The sequence below is a fragment of the Camellia sinensis genome, chromosome 2, assembly GCF_055761805.1.
Source record: "Camellia sinensis isolate YWXY chromosome 2, ASM5576180v1, whole genome shotgun sequence".
Classification (NCBI taxonomy): domain Eukaryota; kingdom Viridiplantae; phylum Streptophyta; class Magnoliopsida; order Ericales; family Theaceae; genus Camellia; species Camellia sinensis.
The window spans coordinates 68,269,681-68,295,786 of NC_138962.1; the positions used below are offsets into that span (position 1 = coordinate 68,269,681).

A 26,106-nucleotide genomic window follows, 5' to 3' on the forward strand; every position below is an offset into this window, starting at 1 on the left:
TGCCGGTATAGGTAATTTGCCCTTATATGTCAAAAGGATATTTTAATCAATTTATGATATCCGTTAACGACGTTAATTGCAATAGGACGGAATGTAATTTTTAAAATTTCAAGAAAAAATTTGTAATTTTGTTAAACCTCATGGGAGGTGTAAGGTTATTTGCCATAAATTAATTAGATATGAAAGTGGAAGATGACTCGCAAAGCATATCTTGATTGCCAACATTAACAAACCACTCAACATCATCACTCAATAGAAAAAACAAACATATACTATTAAGAAACTACACATCATCAATTAATGAAAAAAACAAATATATATAAATAATAAAACTAGAGATGAAGGACTTGTATGGTTTGTTTTTGAGAAATAAATTTTGAATTTTTTTTTTAAAAATTTTGTTTGGTTTAGTGATTTTGGAAACTTTTCATCTCCTACCCATCAATCAATTATTTTTTTTTCTCTTTCTTTTTTTTTTCTCATCACTTTTTCTCTAACACACATCTACTCAATTACAACAAAATATCAAATCATCCCAAACTCTCACACTCCAAAACTATTTCCAAAATATATAACCAAACAAACCAAAAAAATTTCTACACTCTTTTTCCAAGATTTTTTTTAAAAATTTATCTCCCAAAACCAAACCAAACAAACCCTAAGGCTCTGTTTGGTTTGATTTGTAGAATTTGTTTTTAGAAAAAATTTCAAAAAATAAAATAAAAACTAATTTGGTGAAAAAATAAAAAATATTTATTATTTTTATATAATTTTAACTTTTGAGGACACATAAATAAATTTTAAAATTTTTATTTGATATTTATTTTAGTCAAACTGGTTTCTATTTTTTCAGAAAATTAAAAAATTAAAAAAAAAATAATTGAAAATAATTTCAGAAGCACAAATCAAACATGGCCTAAGACATCCACAAACGAGTTATTGGCTGAGAACATTGCATACTACAAGAGCTTTTTATTACTATAATGTTGTGTTTGGTTTGGGAATTTATGGAGAAATTTGGAAAAGAAAAAGAAAAAAGTGTGTGAAATTAAGTGAAATGTAGATATATTTTATTCACATTTCACCTAATTTCACCCACCATTTCCTTTCATTTTCTAAATTCCTCTCCAAATTTCCCAACCAAACACAACATAAATGATTTTCTAATCGCTATATTTATTTACTGTAATTATTATTATTTTTTTTTACCACCACAACCCGTTCTCGAATATCAATATTTTCTTTTTCAAAATCTGGTACAAAAAAAATATGAACTAAACCTACAAGTAAATGATTGCTTGCACTGAAATAAGTAGAGAACTGATGAGGAACCTGAAACCTTGGGGGAAGAAAGCATTTTACTCCGGTGAATACACTTCTAAAACATGATCTGTAAAGAGAAGAAGTAACTAACCATAAAACTCCCTTGAGCAATTTCATCTCATCCTTTATACTGCCATTCTCCACGGCACATGGGGCAATGTGCTTGAGGCGTCTGCGAATTCACCCATTTTAAGATGCAATGAAGATGAAAAGCATGGTTGCACGCGCCCCATACTGCAAGATAAAACGTATGAATTGATGTGTTAGTTTTACCAACAAACTTTACTAATATTACCCCACAAATAATAATAATTAGGTATGATGAAACTACAAAATACTAACAATAACCCACTTGACACTATCCATCAAGTAAAGAGATTAAGAAGAGAAAATGTCAATTTCAAATCAGAGTAATTACTGCTAGTTCAGCAGACTCACAAATAATTAGCGTAAGAGTTGTATTGGTTTCAGTTCTTTATAAGTGAAGGTTTCATCTTAATAATGAAGTATAATTTGTTACAGAGATCCGCTTTAAGGTTCATCTCGTGGTTGATTGCACAAGTTAAACAAAAGTTATAACCTTCATTTTGCTGCAACCTACTCAACAAAGTATAAAACTTGTGATAACTAAAAAAATCCCAGTCGGATGACAGAATGTGACTCATCAATTGTCTCCCTCTATTCTAGGGTGTGAGCCCCAACATCTATGATGTCAACACATGAAGTCTGCTAATGATGAAGAAAATTGTTCAGTTACAGGAAAAAAAATCTAATAACAATAAGCTGCTAATGATTAAATTAGGGGGAATTACAATTCAGTGTAATAGACCAAAAGTAATTATAGGGGGTGGAGGGTGCAACTCTTTCTGTGGGTTTCTTGCACAGGGAGAGTTGTACCCCCCATGTTTGTGTGGTATAAATCCCAGTTTTTAAAATTTAAAATTCCAAGAGGGCAATTTTTATTAAATGCTGCTGGCCAAGAGAGTCCTAATTAATTCCATTACCTGTGTTTGAGGCATTTCTATCCAAACTAGTTGAAAAACAAAAGACGATAATTTTTTAAGTTGGGTCAAAATGCAATAATGGAGCAGAAATTAGTGGTGAGGTGCTTCAATAAAAGGCTAACAAGCATAGTTGTCAAATCGGGATTCGTATCGTGAATCGAAATGGTCTCGTACCGAATCGTGAATCGAATCGAATCGTGAATCGTAAAGATTCGGTCACTTCTTCTAAATTATTTAAAAACATATATTTACACATTTAGATGTTAAATATATCTTATGAATATAAAATATTTAGACTTAAGTTAATAAAAATGTTATTTTGAATGATAATCACATAGTTTAATAAGTAAGAAGTTAACAAACGTTCCTATGTAAGATCACCATCTTACCTTTTTTTTCTTTTTTAGATATTTCTTATCAACTATTCTTAATAAAAATAATAACCAAATGGACAAATTATCAATTTCTAAAGTAGCAATAATTAACAAGGATATTGATATTTGGATAATAAGCATACATACTTTTCTAAGTAACAGTGAGCAAATAATAAAAAAAAATCTTTTAAAATCTTTTTTTTTAAAGCTTAAAATATTTTAAAAAGTATAACTGACCTCATACATATAATATTTAATTTAATAAAATAGCAATAGATAATTCATAGTATAATTTTAATCTTAAACATCTTTAGAAGGTATATTACGATTTTTTAAAGGAAAAAAAAAATGAGAAGAAAGGTTAAAAATATGTTAGGTCTGATTAAATCTAATTGGATTCTATTGAAAACTTCATGATCACTAAAATAACACCAAATCATGTATATATGCTGGTTATTTTGATATTAAATGCTATTAGAAGTTGCATTATGCCATTTTTACTAAAAAGATGGAGAAAAAATAGAGTCGAAAATATGTCGAACACAATAATTTTAAAAATTGCATGAATCGTAAAAAGTGAATCGAATCGTGAATCGATTGTGAATCGTGCGATTCACTAGAGATTCACTTCCAAAATAGATTCACCCTTAGATTCGTATCGATTTTGCAAAAATTGCGAATCGAATCGTGAATCGAATCGCGAATAGTAAGATTCTGACAACAGAGCTAACAAGGTAGTGGGGTGAGATAAAAATCATGAAAGGTGAACTAGCATACAAAATAGTGAGGGGCCCCTCTTCTCCTTTCTTTTTTGTTCTGTCCATACATGCCATGACCCTCTCCAAATTGTGGGGTCACCCATGTGGTTCAAGAAATCACAATTGACGAATCATGATCTAACATGTAAATCATTGTAAGGACATCTATTGAAGTGTGGCCAACCAAAATTGAATCTCAAAATCGTTTCTTATGCCTCACACAACATTGAGGAAATGGAATTAACTACACAGTGGCAAAGTTCAAGCAAAGCATGCAAAAGGCCTGGATCAGATGCAGTCTACACTCTGCAAAGAAAAATAGCTTAAATGCGCTACTGTTTGATGCACAAAATGACAGACATATCGAAACCCATCAGAGGAGTTAGTAAACTTTGACGAATCAATTACATAAATGATAAATTAGGTACAAACAATGAAAAAGAAAAATATGAAGTCAAGGCATGATATAACTAAAGGAGTGACTTACTTAGTGGGCAATCATCCCCAGGGAATTTACAGTCAGGACAGCAACCATCAAAGGCCGTTCTACATATTCCACATGTTTCATCTTGCGCACCCCAAGTCCATGATGCAACAGAATGCCACCTACAATTAGTAGAGAGGTAAAACTATAACAACCTTACCATATTAACGCTTTGTTGTTTTGATAGAAAGCATTTTCCAAAGGAAAACGTTTTCTTCTTTTTTTTCTCCCAGAAATTTTTTCCTCTAAAAAATGGTTTCCTTTGTCTAGCTGCGACCTTCAAACTAATATGCTAGTGGTTGTATTAGTGGTGGTTGAGGTGAAGGTAGAGGTGGTGGTGGTGGTGGTGGTGGTGGTGGTGGTGGTGGTGGTGGAGAGGTGGTAGTGTGATGACATTGGTAAGACATTAGTTCAAAAAATGATTTCCACCTTTCAAAAGTGGAAAACATTTTTTTGCTCAAATAAGCATGTTTTCCATTGATCAAGAAAATATTTTTTTGTTGACTTTTGTTTTCCATCGTATTAAATGCCAGAAAATGTGAAAAAGTTTTCCAAAAAATGTTTTTCACCAAAACAAATGGAATATAAGTCCAAACAACCACCAAAATGAAACAGTTAAAAGAGATCTTACTCTGGTCATGAGCCCAACGGTGTTTAATAAAGGTCAAGAGAAAACTGAATCTACAAATAGTTAAAAATATGTGATGGTGACAATAAATGGTTTCAAAAAGCTCTAATCTATGAATAAAAACAAAATTTCAAAGAATTGATGCCAACATTACAGAATGAGATTCCCTATGCAAATTATACTAAATACTAAAGTAATTGAAAAGTTATGGAGAAAAGACTGATTGCTACCAAATAATTTGTATACATTCAAAATCAACAACAAAACAAGCATCCATATCATGCATTGGAATTTCTAAAGGAATATTTTCCATCCTAATGACATGATAGAATGTCTCTGAAAAATCAAGAGGCCTATAATTAATTTAAAATTATTTGAAACACTTGAAGACTCAAGAGGCCCATCGTTTAGTTCAAACTATTATGTCTTGGGAAGTTAAAGCTTAGAAAGGTTTCAATCTCCACACTTAAATTTAGTTATTACTTAGGTGTAAGTTGTTGGGTGATGACTTTTTTACTAATTCATAATTTCCAAAATGAAAAAACACTGAAGTGTTATAATAACCACTACCAAAAGCCTAATTGTGATCAACACTCATCGATTTCATAAGAACCTGCAGATGCAACATGTGTAATGCTCGTGGAAGTTCGAGTACCCACGAGCAGTTGCTAGTCCCCACAATTCCGTAGAACCCATTTTTCTATACCCTCTTGATTTAAACAGGAAGCCCAGAATTGAAATTTATGAATAAAACAAAGTGAAGGAAGTATTTTTTGGCAATGGTCCTTCATAATTATCTATCACACCTAAGGTATCTAATTTATGCATATAATTGTATTTCTATATAATTCACAAGAGATTATTAGTTATACACCCACAACAGAAGAACATTCAAAGAAGGTACACATCAATTGTTTGATAAAGGATAAAAGAAATCATCATTAAGAAGGATACGTAAGAGATTAACTTTCATTTTCTTCCCCCTGTAAACAAACATCGCATGATGCGGAAAGTCAGACCATGAATAAAATACATTTTCTTTGTTACAATTATAAGTGACAAAGAAAGTAAACCACACCACATTACAATAACTCATCATGCACATAAGTAAAAGAAAACATGAAGAGTGACTTTTCAAGCTCGATTTGGTTGTTGGGAAAAATGTGAGAACAAAAACAGAATCCAAAAAAACAAAGCTTCCTTCCGAAGGTTTTTTTTGTGTTCTTTTCGTCCCCTCATTTTCTTGAGAACCAGACAGAATGAACTAGGGAACAAGAGGAAAGGAATTAACAAAAATGGAAATGACAGACCTATTAAATCCTGGATCAACAACAAGAGTTGATTTCTGGCAGATTATTTGATTGTTTTGGTGTATATTTAACGACAATGTCTGTATATAAAACATTTTCGGGTGAGTTTTGATTATGGATGTAGAATTGAATTGAGATTATATAAATCCATGCAAATGTAATTCAACAAATTGTAATTCCTTAAAATTAGAATTCTACAGTTTGGTATAGCATTCGAATTCACTTATAATTTGAAATGCGTTGTTTAAATGTGTAATTAATCATTTGGGAGTGCATGCTTGTTATAATGAATTGCCCCACTAGTCCCATTTTGACCTGTATATATATGTGCTCATGTGTTGTTATGTGGCAAATGGAGGGAAGACAAACTTGAGGTATAGTGAGCTGCAATTAGTTAAGTATGAATTGTTGTGTGAGTAAAAAAATCTGCTCTAAAATAGGGAGTGTGGGAGAAACAACAAAAATCAAGCAATGTAAAATTTGAATTTGTGATGTATTGATTCTGTGGAGGATAATAATTCTCTCTCTTCTTTGAAGCTCTATTTCTATTGTTTTTCTTTACTTGCTCTGTTTATACACATTTCTCTATTCAATCATTCCTTCTTTGTTTCCCAACAAATTCTCATTGTTCCATATTGGAGAATGCATCGAGTGGTATCAAAGTTGGCAATCCTCAGCAACGATGTCACCACGAGAAATATTGGAGTCAATGCGTAAAGATTTCAAAAGCTTGATGCAATGATCTTGACGACAATTGAGACCACCTGTGAAAGTTTTAATCACATTGAGGAAATTTTCAATAACTGATGCAACCAATAAACAAAGATTGGGGACGAAACAGAAGTGGTGAAAAATTGAAGTGGAGAATTTGTAGTGTTCGGAGTGTGAGAAGAATACCAAAATGGAATTTGGCCACTCAATAAGCAACAAGGAGAGCTTGACGAGTGGGTTGGTGCTGGAGACCCACTTCAATGGTGAAACCACTGAGTGGCAGAACTTTGCCAACGAATCGGACAAAAGGAAATGAAAACGAAAGAAAAATTTGTGTGCACTATCCATGGAGTGGCGTGAAGCCACAAGAAAAAATTGGAGCAGCAGCTTAAGGCCAAGAACTTCAAATACCAAGTCTACCACAAGGAACTCCCTACAACTGGAGGCATGGTCATTCGTGCCCTCCAGACTCACAAAGATACAATACAACCAACAAAAACCAACTTTCCAAGGTGTTGGGTTCATTAACAGATTTTCTAAGAGCAGAAAAAAAATTGGAAAATTTGAAGTTTTTACTCATATTTTCGGATTCACAAAAAGACATCCACCAAAAAAAGCATATTGATTTTAACAATCCCAATACCAATTGCATCATGGACAGTTGTTGGAGTAGTAGGAAGTGTGATTATAAGTATTATGAATTTTGTTTAATGGAGACATTTTGTGCTAATAGTAAGGAAGATGGTTCATTTCCAATAAAGCCAATCAAATGCTTCACAATGGTACTTTGAGCAATATTTGGGGAAGCCGCTGCCATTGTTCACGATTTTTCACACTTTCATGGATGGGTTGCTTGATATTGTTCACATGGGATATCGATAATGTACTGCTGTTACTGTTGTTCTTCATTTCTTCTTTCTTTTTAGTCTTTCATCCCGTAGTGAAGCAATTGATCTTCTGGTTTTAGTTTCAGCCTTGAGAACAAGGCCTTTGAAGGGGGATGGAATGATAAATACACGGCCAAGAAGAGTTGGTTGTTGGGTTGTTACATGACATGGCAAATGGAGAGAACACAAACTAGAGGTATTTATCAACCGAAAAAAAAAAAAAAAAAAAAACCTACCAGAAGTATAACCAACTGGCATTTAATTAGCTATGAATTGTAATGTGAGACAAAATCTGCTATAAAAAGGGGAGTGAGAGAGATGAGAAAATCAAGAAATATATTATGTGAAGTTGTGATATATTGAATCTGCAGAAAATAAGAATTATTTCCCATCTTCTTCTTTGAAGTTCTGTTTTCTTTCTTTTTCTTCACTTGATCTGCTCATATATACACATTCCTCTACCCAACCATTTCTTCTTCATTTCTCAGCAACTTCTCATTGTTACATAATACACAGTGTGCATCAGTTTCAAGTCCAACAAATTATATAAATTTCACTTTGGCATTTTATCAAACACTTTGTGTGAAAGAAAGAGACAATGAGGAAAAACAAATAATCACATAGAAAGATATAAAGAACTAGATGATCACCAAATTACAAGTTGAAGAACAAACACTGAAAATTCACCAATTTGTGTCTATACAAAAAAAAAAAAACGAAAAAAAGAAAGAAAGAAGAAGAACCCACATATATACATATACACATAATTAACGAACACAAATTCAAATGTGGAAATCATCAGTAACACATAATCAACAAATACATACATGGACATATCTAAGTAGAGAGAGAGAGAGAGAGAGAGAGAGAGAGAGATAGAGAGAGAGAGAGAGAGAGAGAGGACTCACCGAAAGTGTATCGAGTCGAGCGGCTTGGGAAAGGAAGAATTGGGTCGAAATGTGCAGGTCAGATCGTCAATAATAGTTTGCTTTGTACTCTGCCTAGTTCAGCTTGGACTTGGACCGTGGTGTTCGGTCCGTGGGCCATCACGGTTTCATTGATATAAAAAAATTATTTTTAAACACTTACCGGTAGGTTGCACATATATATATATATATATATATATAAAATTAATTAGTTTTTATATATTTTTAATTATTATTTAAAATTCTTATTTTTTTATTTTAAAAAATTTAAAAATATTGTTATATTTTATCACTATTAAACTTTTGTCAAACGGTCACTGGAAACTTATCGAGAAGTCGTTGAAATATTACTAGAATGTTATAAATATCACTAGAAGTTGTCGGAACGTCCAAAACATCGCTAGGCATCAAGAATATCGCCCGAGACTCATCGAAATGTCAAGAATATTGTCAGGAAAAAAAAAGAATAAATGAAGAAATTAGAGCAAAAAAAATTACAAAATGTGTTAATTAATGATAAACTGAAAGAAAAAAAAAAACGTAACAATAAAAAATAACAACAATGGAAACTATAAAATTAATTATTTTTTAATTTTTATAGAGTTTAAACAAAAAATCTCGTATATTAATTAAACTGAAAAACATGTTTAACTATAAAATTATTATAGTCAAAGTATGATTTTATTAAGCAATTCTCCTTATTAATTAAATTAAAAAAAATGTTATAAAACTGTAAAATTTTGTAGAAAAAGTATGTTATGAAATTACAAAATTTTACAATATTTTAAAGTATGTTATGAAACTACACAAATTTTACAGTTTTCACTGTCTATAACTAAAACTCGAAAAAAATTGTTCAGAATTTAAAATTTTTCTTCATTAAAACAAGAAAAAAGAAATATATAGTAGAGAAAAAATAGAAAAACTAAAAGATTGAAGGAGAGAGACAGATATAGAGAGACGATTGTACTCTTACAACAATTTTTTTGTTTAGATGTAGTCGGATCTAATATATATCTACTCAAATCTGAGTAGATCTACTCATCTCCTTCACTAGAAACTTAGATATGAGTAAATACGAGTAGATTAAAGGAATCATCAAGCTCATCAGAATTCTTTATCGTTTACTTCTAAGAGTAGATTACTTTAACATATCATAGGAGTAGTTTATTATTTTTAAGAATGGTTTTAATTTAATGGTTCTGTAATTGTTTTCTGGTTCTTGTAATTAGTAAAAAAAAATCTGATTATTATGTATTTTTGTTTTTGTTCTTGTTCAAATTTTTACAACAAGTAACAATTTCAACAATACAATATTAGTATTTAGTTTGTTTCTCTCTGTCGATAATCTCTAAAGAAGTTCTTAAATCTGTCAAGACATAAGACACCAACTACATCGCTTGATGTGTTTGTTGTTTGTGAAATTAGTTTTGTCTGATGACTTTTCTTTATTGATTTACTCCAAACCAAATTTTTGCTAACAACGAGATACAATCTGCACTCGGCAAGGGAACACCTTTTTTAAAAAAAATATTTTTTTAATATATTTTTTAAAGAGTTAATTACACTTTTCATTCCTATATTTTAATCCAAATTTCACTATAGTCACTAAATTTTTAATTTGAACAATTTGGTCCTAACACTTTTCTAATTTAAATGGAGTGACTAAATTGAAACTAAACTTAAAGTGTAGAAACAAATTGTTCAAATTAAAACTATAGGAACTGAAATAAAATTTGAGTCAAATGACATGAGTAAAAAGTGTAATTAATTAATTTTTTTTTTTTTTTTTTTAAATGTTATTGCTCAATTTTTGTGTGGGCAAATACCCTCTTAATTTTTTTTTGGTTTTGTTTTTTCCAATTCAATTCAATAGTTAACTATCGTTCAATTTTATACGAAAAATGTTATGTGAGTGACATAATATTTCATTATTATAATCTAATTTTGAATAAATTACATTTTGCTCTCCTTAAGTTACACTATATTTTTCGTTTTCAACCTTGAACTTTCTCTGCCACCACCTGACATTATTTATCATAGTCTAATTCTATATCAACTAAAGAAGAATTGTTTTAGTGCAATTTCGTCTCTCACATCACATACATGAATCAGACAAATTCAATGAATTTCATATCAAAATAATAACGCTATATATATAGTTTGGCAAGTTGAAAAAAAAGTTAAAAAGTCAAAAAGTTATTTAAAAAGTTAAAAAGTTATCACTATTCACAAAATGTCAAAAAGTACGACTGTACAACTCTCAATCTTAATTTTTCCCTACACACTAATTTATACAATTTTTTAATACAAATTTTTTCATAAAAAGTCAAAAAGTTAATCCAAACAATCATATTTTTTTCCTCAACTTTTTAGTCCGAAAATTCAAAAAATACATTTATTTAAGACATCCCAAACAACCATCTAAATTCGGATACCAAAAATTAAATATTATTTAATGTGTCACTAATATATTTGTTTATTTTGAACCCACTTTGCATACATCTTACTAACGCATTAATACTTATATATTCAATATTTGGTACTCAAATTTTTTTTTTGAACGAAATTTGGTACTCAAATTTGATTACCATAAAATTATTTATAAAAAAAGTTAAAAATAAAAATGTAAAGATTAATTTATAAACTTTATTGTATGAATGATAAGCTTCAGGCAAGCAATTATGTCACAAAACCAAACAATATACTTGATATTTAATCATATCATTCTATCATCAAAACATTAATGGGACTGTCCAAAAATAGAAAACAAGATATACTCTACATAACTCACACATTAATCGTTATACTTGATATTTAAATTATTGGATTAATTTAATTTTTTTATATCAATAAAATATACAAAATATTAAACAAAATAAAGTATTCGAATTATTAAAATGAAGCCTGTAAATGGCCTCAAGGGCCCAAATAACTCCCTTCAAAATCTGACTCCTTAATTCACATTATTCTATCATCAAAACATTAACAGGACTGTTACAAAATAGAAAACAAAATACACTTTACACAACTCAAGACATTAAATTGTCTCAATTGGACCAAAGACAATATCTCCAATCCAAGATATCATATTCCATATTAAATATGGTTTGAGTATTTCATTTCTAGACAAATGAGAAATCCTACCAAGTGTAACTGTGTTTCTCTATATTTGAATCTCCCATTCCTTTCCACCACGCGATTATATTAGAGATGTCCATCATGTAATAGAGAAGTGACTTGGAACAAGGAGATAGGAGAGGATCACCACATGATTAAATCAGAGATACTCATTATATGATAGAGAGATAATTTAGAATATAAGGAGATAGGAGAAGATTTGGACAAAGAATCTTACCTTCTATTAATCGCAGTTTTTATAATATAAAATCATGTTCATCAATGACAATATATAACCCTTAAGCAACAAAATTTGCAATGAAAATAAAATTTATAGTGCTCCTTTTGGCATTAAGATTATTATTTGGTCGTAACTTCCTACCAAAATCTCCCAAGTCATCACTATCTCCAACAAGGACACACAAACTAAAAATCTTGCAATACTAATTGTGGTGTCTAAATTCGGATACCAAAAGTTAAATATCATTTAATGTGTCACTAATATATTTGTTGATTTTGATCCCACCTTACATATATCTATTTTTTTTTTTTTTTTTTTTTTTTTTTTTTTTTTTTTTTTTGAACGGCAAAGAAGCTTTATTAATACTAATGCATATATCTTACTAATGCATTAATACTTATTTATTCAATATTTGGTACTCAATTTTTTATTTTTATTTTTTGGAACGAAATTTGGTACTCAAATTTGATTACCATAAAATTATTTATTAAAAAAAAATTAAAATTAAAAATGTAAAGATTAATTCATAAATTTTATTGTATGAATGATAAGCTAGGCAAACAATTATGTCACAAAACCAACCAATATACTTGATATTTAATCATATTATTCTATCATCAAAACACTAATGGGGCTGTCCAAAAATAGAAAACAAACTATACTCTACATAACTCACACATTAATCGTTATACTTGATATTTAAATTATTGGATTAATTTAAATTTTTTATATAAATAAAATATACAAAATATTTAATAAAATAAATTATTCGAATTATCAAAACGAAACCTGTAAATGGCCTCACGGGCCCAAATATCTCCCTCCAAAATCTGGCTCCTTAATTCACATTATTCTATCATCAAAACATAAATGAGATTGTTACAAAATAGAAAACATATACTTTACACAACTCACACATTAAATTGTCTCAATTGCGCCAAGGACAATATCTCCGATCCGAGATATCATATCCAAAATTAAATATGGTTTGAGTACTCCATTTCTAGACAAATGAGAAATCCTACCAAGTGTAACTGCGTTTCTCTATATTTGAATTTCCCATGTTCCTTTTTGTAAAGTTCCTCTCCACCGCTCGATTATATTAGAGATATCATGTGATAGAGAAGTGACTTGGAATAAAGAGATAGGAGAGAATCACCACATGATTAAATCAGAGATACTCATTATGTGATAGAGAGATAATGTAGAATAAGGAGATAGGAGAAGATTTGGACAGAGAATCCTACCTTCTACTAATCGCAGTTTTTATAATATAAAATCATGTTCAACAATGACAATATATAGCCCTTAATAAGCAACAAAATTTGCAATGAAAATAAACTTTATAGTGCTTCTTTTGGCATTAAGATTATTATTTGGTCATAACTTCCTACCAAAATCTCTCAAGTCATCGCTATCTCCAACAAGGACACAAAAACTGCAAATCTTGCAATATTAATTTTGGCATCTCCATTAAGTGTATATATACCATTGGTCATTTGGACTAAGGGAAACCACACAAGATTTGTTTTGCAAACTACCATATCATTCCAATTGTTTGCCTCTTTGGTCTTAGCTTTAGCGATGACTAGAAAGAAGTTGAAGCTTGCATTCATCACGAATGATTCAGCAAGAAAAGCAACATACAAGAAAAGGAAGAAGGGTCTGATGAAGAAGGTGAGTGAACTAAGCACTCTTTGTGGTATAGATACATGTGCGATTATATACGGTCCCTACGAGTCCCAACCTGAGGTTTGGCCAAACACCTTGGGAGTCCAACGCGTCCTTGCGCAGTTCAAGAGGATGCCTGAGATGGAACAAAGCAAGAAGATGGTGAACCAAGAAATTTTCATTAGGCAAAGGATAGTGAAAGAAAACGAACATCTCAAGAAACAACACAAGGACAACCGGAAGAAGGAGATGACAGAAGTCATGTACAAATGTTTGAGTGGGAGAGGGCTTCAAAACTTGGTGATAGCGGACTTGCATGATCTTGGGTGGTTGATTGATCAAAAGGTGGAGGAAATCGACAAGAAAATTGAGTCGATTAAAAAAACGCCATCCTCTGATTTGTCAATGGTGCCAATGACATCAAGGAGTACTAATGAAATGAGACAGGATCAAAAGCCAAATTTAGATTTGTCCATGGAAGCTATGCAAAGGCCTCAATGGTTCAATGAGTGGATGAATCATCCAAATGAGCATATGGGTTTTGTTGGGGATGAGATGGTGATGCCATTTGGGGACAACCACAATGCTATGTGGTCTAGTGTTTTCTTCCCATGAGAGAGACCTTAATTTTCTTGCATTGCATGAACACTTTTAATTTTTAGTCCTTTATTTTGCTAGTGCTTAGTGTTTATTGTTTATCTATCTCACTTGAATTTCATTTGCATTAATGATATTGAGAAAACTTTTTTACTTGTTAATGATCTTTTTGTAGAGAAAGAAGAAATCCGTTAACTCCTTTCGGAAGTGTCCTATAAGAAAAGAACACCTTGACACAAAATTTTATTACTAGGAATAAAAAGATTTAAGGAATGATATGATATCCTATAACAATTCAATAGACTTGAAAGTGTTGTAGCGAAAACACCAAAAATGATTAAATTTGGCAAGAATCAGAATAGATTTGTTTTATTGAATTCGTGAGTATTGATATTCTGAAGTGTGCATGAATGAAATCTTCTCAAATTTTAGGTCACTTGTTGATCTAAACCATTCACTAGTAGGATCTACAATCTAGCAGATCAATCATGTAAATAATAAGAATGATCAGATACTAATAGTTATTTAATTGAATCGTACTTGTTTTAAGAAAATGAACAGTTTACTCGTAAAATTATATTTATTATTTATTTTTTAAAAATAAATGTGATTTGATCACATGGACACGTGACAATCAATTTAATTTATTTATTTATTTTTGCATTATTGATCCTCTTGATGGACCCTACAAAATAAACCGTTTCCATCATGAATATTTGACCCAAAATTAGGCCCCACCCGTAGGGATATTACTAGTGATTCCAAATCCGATCTTTTAACATAGATGCCACCAAATCTCACATGATAAGCTCATTTTAAAATAGAGAAAAAAAATTATGTTTGAAATAATTTTTTGACTTTTTATAAAAAGATATGTAATAAAATATTATAATAAAATCAAAATGATTATTCTACCTTTGTTAACTTTTCGAATTTTAACTTTTTGACTTTTAGATAGTTGAATTGAAAGGTTTGCCCTCTAGGCTTCCCCAATAAGCTTTCCTCAAATAGTATAGACTTTTTGACTTTTTAATTGTTGTAGGTTATATCAAACTAAGCCTAAATGATAGTATTTGATTTAGTTATGTCCTAACTCATTATAACATATAAAGGTTTTAGGAATTAAATTTTTTTGTTTTTAAAAGTAAAAATTTTGTTGTAAAAAATATTTGGAGACCAATTCTTCTCGTCGCGAGAGTCATTATTAAAAAGTTATCTCAAAAAGTCAAAAAAGGACTTTTAGAGATAATTTCGAAAATGTTGCTAGTAAATGTATGTTTTGGGACAAAAAAAATTTGGTGCAAAATTTTTTTTTACTTTTTGAGATAAAAATTTTGATCCAAAAGATAGTAATCCATCATTAAATGTCTAATTTTGTTGCTGAGAATATACAAAAATGACACTTTTGATAATTAAAATATATAGTCTCTAAAAAGTAATTTTATCCTTAAATTTTTATTTCTAAAATTTTAATTTGTTATAGTGACTTAGAACGTGTAAAAACTATAAAATAGTATTTGCTTCGCTGTTTCCTAATCATCAACAGATAATATCATTAAATAGCTAATTTAATTTCCTTCCTCTTGTCATGTGCAAACGGTTTGAGATCTTTTATTTATCAATAATGATAGAGATCTCCACAAAACACAACCCCCACAACCGCTAAAATGATCTAAACCATTATGTTACTGTTAGACACAACTCCTAAAAAAAATTCAAACACAGCTATGATCAATACATTAGTAAAGTCATGGGGCCGCCCTTTGTGGGGTCCAAACATTTTCCTTTATTTATTCCCTACGAGTCCCAACTAGAGATTTGGCCAAACACCTTGGGAGTCCAACGTGTCCTAGCGCAGTTCAGGAGGATACCCAAGATGGAACAAAGTAAGAAGATGGAGAAGCAAGAAAGTTCCATTAGGCAAAGGATAATGGAAGCAAATGAACAACTCAAGAAACAACAAAAGGATAATCGGGAGAAGGAGATGACTGAACTCATGTACCGGGGGTTGGCCGGGGCAGGGCTTGAAAACTTGGAGATGGCAGACTTGCATGATCTTGGGCGGTTGATTGATCAAAAGTTGAAGCAAATTGACAAACAGATTAAATCAATGGAAACACAGACACCTTCTGGTGTTTCACTGGCACCTGGGACATCAAAGAGTACTAATAAGAAGAAACAAGATCAAAGCCAAATTTAGATTTGGTGACAACAACCACAATGCTATGTGGTCTAGTGCTTTCTTCTCATGAGATGAACCTTAGTTTACTTTTGCATGTTTTGTGTGAACCCACCCTTTCAATTTAGTTCTTTGTTTTGGTAATGCCTAGTGTTGATTGTTTACTTTTCTCTCCTGGGTTGGTCCTTTGTTTTGGTAATGCCTAGTGTTGGTTGTTTACTTTTCTCTCTTGAATTTCATGTACTTTAATGATTTTGAGAAATCTTTTTTACTTGTTAATGATCTTTTTCTAGAGCAAAAAAACAATCAATTTACTCCAAGTGTCTTGCAAAAGAAAACACCTTGACACATATACAATTTTATTATTAGGAATAAAAGGATTAGGGTCTATAATCTCACGGAAGAATCATACAAAAAATAAAAGTAATTAGATATCAATAGTTACCTAATCAAATCATACTTGTTTTAAGAAAATATATGATTTACTCTTAAAATTATATTTGTTATTCATTTTGTTTTTAAAAAAATGTGATTTGATCACGTAGACGTGATTACTGATATTCAATTAATTTGATTTTTTTATTTTATTTTCTTGCTTGGTTGATTTTCTCAATCAACCCTACAAACCTCGATCATGAAGATTGGGCCCAAAATTAGGCCCCACTGAGAGGGATATAAGTAACACCTAATCTTCTCCTCAAAATGACAGCATTTGATTTAATTATTTTCTAACTCTGAACATGTAAGAAGTGTAACAGATATAACCATTAAAGAGTTTGGCAACCAACCAAATAAGTTAATTATTGGTTTATTCCTGTCATCATTTCTCTATGGTTTTTTTTTTTTTTTTTTTTTTTTTTTTTTTTTTTTTGGTGTGTGTGTGTGTGTAATGAGTCATACCCAAACTCACCAGCTAGGTTAATTTTCTTCCCCTTGTCATATGCAAAACATTTGGAATATTATGAGTTTGGATATGACTTATTTTTTAGTTTTTTGATTTTTTATGAAAATATGTAAAAAAAAACACCGAAGTAATATGACATAAATAAGCTAATAAATAATTTATTTCGCTTATTGCCAAACTAACATTAAGGACTATTTTAGGATGATGGTTAAAAGTTATTTTCTAATTTTACTTATTTTATGTCACATCATCTCTTATATTTTTTACACATTTTTTAAAAAAAATCAAAAAATTAACTTTTAACCACCTTTTCAAAACAATCAATTGTAAAGGAGTTGTCCTATTGGTCCACACATCACCGTCTCTACCACCTAATTTCTGTTACTTTTTTTAGATTCTGATCCTTTTTATTATATCATCCAACGTAAAGATATTACGAATCATTTGTGTAATAAAAGTTACAAATTATTTTGATAAAGAATTTATATATTTAAATGTTTGTTATGAAACATTATAATTGTTGGGGAGGTAAAAAAAATTTTAAAAAATTGATCAAATCGATATTTGGTATTTTTTTTAAAATAAGAATCGGTTTGTCTGATTTTTTAATTTGATTTTTTTCGATTTTCAATTCGATATTGGTTCAAGCACCATGTATACCGAACTAAATCCGAAACCAACTATTTCAACATATATTGTATTTAGTATATATATAATTTAATAATATAATGATATTAATAAGTACAATAAATTATTATCCTTAATTAATTAATCTTATCATCTCTATAACTTAAATTTGTAAACTCTTATTATATATAATCTTAATTGTAACTTATTATTCTTGAAATCTTAATCACTCTATTTAGTTTCAGTTCTCAGAATTTTTCAGAAAAGTCTACTTTTTTGTTTTTTGTATTTTTTTGTTTTCACTGAATTTTTTAATATTTTAACCATTTTTTTTAATTTCTAAATACACCTAACATAAATACACTTAAAAAGTATAATATTTATGATTTTTTTTTAAAAAAAATTCACTAAATACCAAAAATTCAAAAATATTTATATATATGAAAATTTAGTATATATATATTTTTTAATATTTTGTGTATTTATTAATTTTTTAAAATATTTTTTCACAAATATTTTACTATTTAGATACATCTAAGTAAGGTGCATATAAAAAAGTAAAAAAAAAATGCTTAAAATTTTAAAAATATTCACTAAAAATAAAAAAAAAACACAAAGAAACAAAAACTCAATTTTCAAAAACTAAATTCAGAAAACTAAAATCAAACAATTTTTTTAACTATTTTTATGTTTGTATTTTGGTTAATTTTGGAATTGCAAAGTATTATTAAATAGATGGATTGGATATGTTTGAAGTGGTGTTCAATGTTTTTATATAAATTAATGACTATACTAAAAAGTGACTCAAGTTTGAAAAGTCTTAAACCGATTAAATTGAACCGAATCAAACCATTTCAATCGGTTCGGTTCGGTGCAATTTGATAGGAAAAATAGTCTGCATCCATACTCAAAATAATAAAACCGGTATTGTCAATTCGATAAATTTTTTTGCTTAAATACCGTTTATATCGAATTGATTCCATCCCTAATCATTATGGTACACATGAGTTATGAAAGAGTGCACATGATTGCGTCTTTTAAGAGCAATAACCCTAAAAAATGTATGACAAGTTTTATTCAATTCCACCAAAACAGAAATAGGGGGAAAAAAATCTTCAACTCTCCTGTTGAAGAAAAGGGAAATCAAGTCAATTATTTCATTACACAAACTCAAAACCAAAAATGAAATTGAAGGGAATGAAGATGTTTGGTTAATTAAAAAAATATGAAAATATATTATAGATAAAATTATCTTTCATTATCATAAATAAATAACTATTCTATAAAAAATAAATATTATTTACTTGTATTTTATTAAACTCAACATAATGATTAAACGATTAAATAGTGTCACCTGAACCCACCGTAGGAAAGAATATTTTTTTTTATTATCATATAAATATTGGGGTTTTCAAAAAAAAAAAAAAAAATTAAGCACAATTTGTTTTTCTTTCCTTTTCTTCACCATCCTGACCACTATCGTTTTTTTCATCTCCATTCATGACTTGACAAGGCTAAGATCTGACTCACCTTCCATAAATTATAAATATTCCCTGTTATAATATTTTTTATAATTGATCTAATAGGAAAAAAAAAAAAATACTTAAATAATCACTAATACCAAAATAAAATTACTATATTACTCTCATTTTCATTCACTCACCCCTCAAATTCCTCTCCAAGGTTGGGCAAAGTCATATTACTAGAAAATGAAATTAAGGAAGGTAAGATAGGAAAAAAGAAAAAGAGAAAGTGTTTAACTCCATAAATGTTAATATAGGTATTTTTAAAGTTTTATTTTTCTTTGATTGTGTGTCATACATTTTATTAGTTTGACTTAACGGTTGATTAATGAAAGGAACCATTTATTATGTAATTATTAGAAACTTCAAAGAATGGGATATAATTTCTCAAATATAAAGGAGGAATTTGTATTTTTAATAAATTTTAAGAATGTATTTGTAATTTATTCAAAAATTAATTAAAAGAATATGATAAAATTATATATTTGCGCTTTTTATAAATCTGCCTTTGCCCCTCTCCTTCCTTCTCCCTTTCTGTCCTCACCCTTCCCAATTGTTGCCAGCGTCAACCCCACCCACATATATACATATACACATATATATACACATAATTAAGGAACACAAATTCAAATGTGGAAATCATAGTAACCCATTAACATCTCATATTCTACATGGTAAGTTGTAAAGACTAAAGATAAACATAATCAACAAATACATATACATGGACATATGTAAGCAGAGAGAGAGAAAGGACTCACCGAAAGTGTATCGAGTCGAGCGGCTTGGGAAAGGAAGAATTGGGTCGAAATGTGCAGGTTAGATCGTCAATAATAGTTTGCTTTGGACTCCGCCTAGTTCAGTTTGGACCGTACTGTTAAGCCCGTGGCCCATCACGATTTCGTAGATATGAGACGTTTATTTTTAAACACTTACCGGTACGTCGCATATATATATATATATATAATTAATTAGTTTTATATATTTTTAATTATTATTTAAAAATCTTATTTTTTTATTTTAAAAAATTAAAAAATATTGCTGTATTTTATCACTGCTGAACTTTCGTCAGACGGTCACTGGAGGCTCATCGAGAAATCGTCGAAATATTACTAGAATGTTCTGAATATAACTGGAAGTTGTCGGAATGTCCAAAACATCACTAGGCGTCAAGAATATTGCCGGGAACTCACCGGAATATTAAGAATATTGTCAGGAAAAAAAAAAATGAAGAAATTAAAACAAAAACACATAGTAAAATGTGCTAACTATTGATAAACTGAAAGGAAAAAAAAAATTGTAACAATAAAAAACAATAATGGAAAAATACATAAGTTATTTTTTAATTTTTGTAGAGTTTAAACAAAAAAATCTCTTATATTGATCAAAGTGAAAAACATGTTTTGGAAACTATAAAATTATTATAGTCAAAGTATGATTTTATTAAGCAATTCTCCTTATTAATTAAACTAAAAAATATTTACAAAACTATAAAATTTCGTAGTAAAAGTATGTTATGAAATTACAAAATTTTACAATGTTTTAAAGCATGTTCTGAAACTGCACAAATTTTACAGTTTTCACTGTTTATAAGTAAAACTCGAAAAAAATTGTTTAAAATTTGAAAATTTTCTCTATTAAAACAAGAAAAGAGAAATATGTAGCAAAGAAAAAATAAAAAAACTGAATCATTGAAGGAGAGAGACAGACATAAAGAGACGATTGTACTCTTATAACTATTTTTTTGTTTAGATTTAGTCGGATCTGATATATATCTACTCAGATCTAAGTAGATCTATTCATCTCCTTAGCCAGAAACTCAGATATGAGTAAATATGAGTAGATCGAAGAAAACATCAAATTCATCAAAATTCTTTATCTAGGAATCGTTTATTTTAATCTAAGAGTAGATTACTTTAACATATCATAAGAATAGTTTATTATCTTTAAGAGTAGTTTTATTTAATGGTTCTGTAATTGTTTTCTAGTTCTTGCAATTAGTAAAAAAAATTCTGATTGTTATGTATTTTTGTTCTTATTCAAGTTTTGTAACAAGTAACAATTTCAACAATACAATATTAGTAGTTAGTTTGTTTTTCTCTGTCGATAATCTCCAAAGAAGTCCTTAAATCTGTCAAGGCATAAGATATCAACTATATCGCTTGATTTGTTTGTTTTGTCTGTCGACTTTTCTCTATCGATTTGCTTCAAACCAAATTTTTGCTAACAACAAGATATAATATGCACTCGGCAAGGGAACACTTTATTTATTTATTTATTTTTATTTTTTAATACATTTTTTAAATAGTTAATTACACTTTTCATTCCTATATTTTAATCCAAATTTCACCATAGTCACTAAATTTTCAATTTGAACAATTTGATCTTGACACTTTAAGTATAGTTTCAATTTGATCATTTCGTCTAAATTTTTATTAATTTTGTCTACGTATACACTTTAAAAAATTGACATGTATATCAAAATTATTAATTTTACCTCCAATTTGAATGGAGTAACTAAATTGAAACTAAATTTAAAGTGTATAAATAAATTATTCAAATTAAAACTATAAGAACTGAAATAAAATTTGAGTCAAGTGACATGAGTAAAAAGTGAAATTATTATTATTATTATTATTTTTTAAATGTCATTGCTCAATTTTTGTGTGGGCAAATTATAATTTACCCTCTTAATTTTTTTTTTTTTTTGGTTTTGTTTTTTCCAATTAAATTCAATAGTTAACTTTCGTTCAATTTTATACAAAAAAATGTTATGTGAGTGACATAATATTTCATTATTATTATTATCTAATTTTGAATAAATTACATTTTGCTCTCCTTAAGTTTCACTATATTTTTTGTTTTCAACCTTAAACTCTCTCTCCCACCACCTGACATTATTTATCATAATCTAATTCTATATCACCTAAAGAAGAGTTGTTTATACATGAATCAGATACATGAATCAGACAAATCCAATGGATTTCATATCAAAATATTAACGCTATATATATATATATATATAGTATCTAAATTCGGATACCAAATTTAAATATTATTTAATGTGTCACTAATATATTTGTTTGTTTTGATCCCACCTTACATACATCTTACTAATGCATTAATACTTATTTATTCAATATTTGGTACTCAAATTTTTTTTTTGAACGAAATTTGGTATTCAAATTTGATTAGCATAAAATTATTTATAAAAAAAAAATTAAAATTAAAAATGTAAAGATTAATTCATAAACTTTGTTGTATGAATGATAAGCTTCAGGCAAGCAACTATGTCACAAAAACAACCAATATACTTGATATTCAATCATATTATTCTATCATCAAAACATTAATGGGGCTGTCCAAAAATAGAAAACAAAATATAATCTACATAACTCACACATTAATCGCTATACTTGATATTTAAATTATTGCATTAATTTAATTTTTTATATAAATAAAATATACAAAATATTCAACAAAATAAATTATTCGAATTATCAAAATGGAACTTGTAAATGGCCTCACGGGCCCAAATAACTCCCTTCAAAATCTGGCTCCTTAATTCACATTATTCTATCATTAATACATTAATGGGACTATTACAAAATAGAAAACAAAATATACTTTACACAACTCACACATTAAGTTGTCTCAATTGCACCAAAGACAATATCTCCAATCCAAGATATCATTTCCCAGATGGTTTGAGTACTTCATTTCTAGAGAAATGAGAAATCCTACCAAGTTTAACTGTGTTTCTCTATATTTGAATCTCCCATGTTTCTTTTTTATGAAGTTCCTCTCCACCACACGATTATATTAGAAATGTCCATCATGTGATAGAGAAGTGATAGAGAGATAATTTAGAATAAGAAGATAGGAGAAGATTTAGACATAGAATCCTACCTTCTATTAATCGCAGTTTTTATAATATAAAATCAGGTTCAACAATGACGATATATAGCCCTTAAGCAACAAAATTTGCAACCAAAATAAAATTTATAGTGCTCCTTTTGGCATTAAGATTATTATTTGGTCATAACTTCCTGCCAAAATCTCCCAAGTCATCACTATCTCCAGCAAGGACACAAACTAAAAATCTTGTAATATTTAATTTTGGTATCTAAATTCGGATACCAAAAGTTAAATATTATTTTATGTGTCACTAATATATTTGTTTATTTTGATCCCACCTTACATACATCTTATTAATGCATTAATACTTATATATTCTACTTATATATTCAATATTTGGTACTCAATTTTTTTTTTTTGGAACGAAATTTGGTACTCAAATTTGATTACCATAAAATTATTTATAAAAAGAAAAATTAAAATTAAAAGCGTAAAGATTAATTCATAAACTTTACTGTATGAATGATAAGCATCAGGCAAGCAATTATGTCACAAAACCAACCAATATACTTGATATTTAATCATATTATTCTATCATCAAAACATTAATGGGGCTGTCTAAAAATAGAAAACAAAATATAATCTACATAATTCACACATTAATCGTTATACTTGATATTTAAATTATTGGATTAATTTAATTTTTTTTATATAAACAAGATATACAAAATATTTAACAAAATAAATTATTCGAATTATCAAAACGAAACCTGTAAATGACCTCACGGGCCCAAATAACTCCCTCCAAAATCTGGCTCCTTAATTCACATTATTCTATCATCAAAACATTAATGGGACTGTTACAAAATAGAAAACAAAATATACTTTACACAACTCACACATTAAATTGTCACAATTGCACCAAGGACAATATCTCCAATCCAAGATATCATATCCCAGATTAAATATGGTTTGAGTACTTCATTTCTAGAGAAATGAGAAATCCTACCAAGTGTAAATGTGTTTCCCTATATTTGAATCTGCCATGTTTCATTTTTGTGAAGTTCCTCTCCACCACACGATTATATTAGAGATGTTTATCATGTGATAGAGAAGTAACTTGAAACAAGTAGATAGGAGAAGATCATCACATGATAATTAAATCAAAGATACTCATTATGTGATAGAGAGATAATTTAGAATACAGAGATAGGAGAAGATTTGGACAGAAAATCCTACCTTCTATTAATTGCAATTTTTATAATATAAAATCATGTTCAACAATGACAATATATAGCCCTTAAGCAACAAAATTTGCAATGAAAAAAAAATTTATGGTGCTGCTTTTGGCATTAAGATTATTATTTGGTCATAACTTCCTGCCAAAATCTCCCAGTCATCACTATCTCCAACAAGGACACAAAAACTGAAAATCTTGGGATATTAATTTTGGTGTCTCCATTAAGTGTATATATACCATTGGTCATTTGGACTAAGAGAAACCACACAAGGTTTGTTTTGCAGACTACCATACTGTTCCAATTGTTTGCCTCTTTGGTCTTGGCTTTGGCCATGACTAGAAAGAAGGTGAAGCTTGCATTCATCACTAATGATTCTGCAAGAAAAGCGACATTCAAGAAAAGGAAGAAGGGTCTGATGAAGAAGGTGAGTGAGCTAAGTACTCTTTGTGGTATAGATGCATGTGCGATTCTATATAGTCCCTACGAGTCCCAACCTGAGGTTTGGCCAAACACCTTGGGAGTCCAACGCGTCCTTGCGCAGTTCAAGAGGATGCCTGAGATGGAACAAAGCAAGAAGATGGTGAACCAAGAAATTTTCATTAGGCAAAGGATAGTGAAAGAAAACGAACATCTCAAGAAACAACACAAGGACAACCGGGAGAAGGAGATGACAGAAGTCATGTACCAATGTTTGACTGGGAGAGGGCTTCAGAACTTGGTGACAGCGGACTTGCATGATCTTGGGTGGCTGATTGATCAAAAGTTGGAGGAAATCGACAAGAAAATTGAGTCGATTAAAAAAAAGCCGTCGTCTGATTTGTCAATGGTGCCAATGACAGCAAGAAGTACTAATGAAATGAGACAGGATCAAAAGCCAAATTTAGATTTGGCCATGGAAGCTATGCAAAGGCCTCAATGGTTCAATGAGTGGATGAATCATCCAAATGAGCATATGGGTTTTGGTGGGGATGAGATGGTGATGCCATTTGGGGACAACCACAATGCTATGTGGTCTAGTGTTTTCTTCCCATGAGAGAGACCTTAATTTTCTTGCATTGCATGAACACTTCTAAATTTTAGTCCTTTATTTTGCTAATGCTTAGTGTTTATTGTTTATCTAGCTCTCTTGAATTTCATTTGCATTAATGATATTGAGAAAACTTTTTTTACTTGTTAATGATCTTTTTGTAGAGAAAGAAGAAATCCGTTTACTCCATTCGGAAGTGTCCTACAAGAAAAGAACACCTTGACACAAAAATTTATTACTAGGAATAAAAAGATTTAAGGAATGATTTGATGTCCTATAACAATTCAATAGACTTGCAAGTGTTGTAGCGAAAGCACCAAAAATGTTTAATTTTGGCAAGAGTTGGAATAGATTTGTTTTATTGAATTCTTGAGTATTGATATTCTGAAGTGTGTGCATGAATCAAATCTTCTCAAATTTTGGGTCACTTGTTGATCTAAACCATTCATTAGTAGGATTTACAATCTAAGCAGATCAATCATATAAATAATAAGAATGATCAGATACTAATAGTTATTTGATCGAATTGTACTTGTTTTAAGAAAATGAACGGTTTACTCTTAAAATCATATTTGTCATTTATTTTTTAAAGATAAATGTGATTTGATCACATGGACATGTGACAATCAATTTAATTAATTTATTTATTTTTGCATTATTGATCCTCTTGATGGAACCTACAAAATAAACCGTTTCCATCATGAATATTTGACCCA

General features: G+C 29.5%; 1 non-coding gene and 2 pseudogenes across 2 annotated transcripts; 2 read left to right on the top strand and 1 right to left on the bottom strand.

The window, feature by feature from the left end:
- Positions 1 to 1,536: 1,536 nt before the first annotated feature.
- LOC114307506 (uncharacterized) lies at positions 1,537 to 8,526 on the bottom strand. 2 transcript variants are annotated; one of them, XR_014361053.1, is made up of 5 exons: positions 8,388 to 8,526; positions 5,526 to 5,554; positions 4,575 to 4,624; positions 3,947 to 4,065; positions 1,537 to 1,557 (listed from the first exon to the last, which is right to left on the bottom strand). It is a non-coding gene; the product is annotated as an uncharacterized LOC114307506 (transcript). The 2 variants fall into 2 exon arrangements; XR_014361054.1 differs by lacking the exon at positions 1,537 to 1,557 and adding an exon at positions 3,586 to 3,765.
- A 4,824-nt stretch (positions 8,527 to 13,350) lies between these two features.
- Positions 13,351 to 14,052, top strand: LOC114307543 (agamous-like MADS-box protein AGL80 pseudogene; annotated as a pseudogene).
- A 10,642-nt stretch (positions 14,053 to 24,694) lies between these two features.
- On the top strand, positions 24,695 to 25,396 carry LOC114307518 (agamous-like MADS-box protein AGL80 pseudogene; annotated as a pseudogene).
- Positions 25,397 to 26,106: the final 710 nt, after the last annotated feature.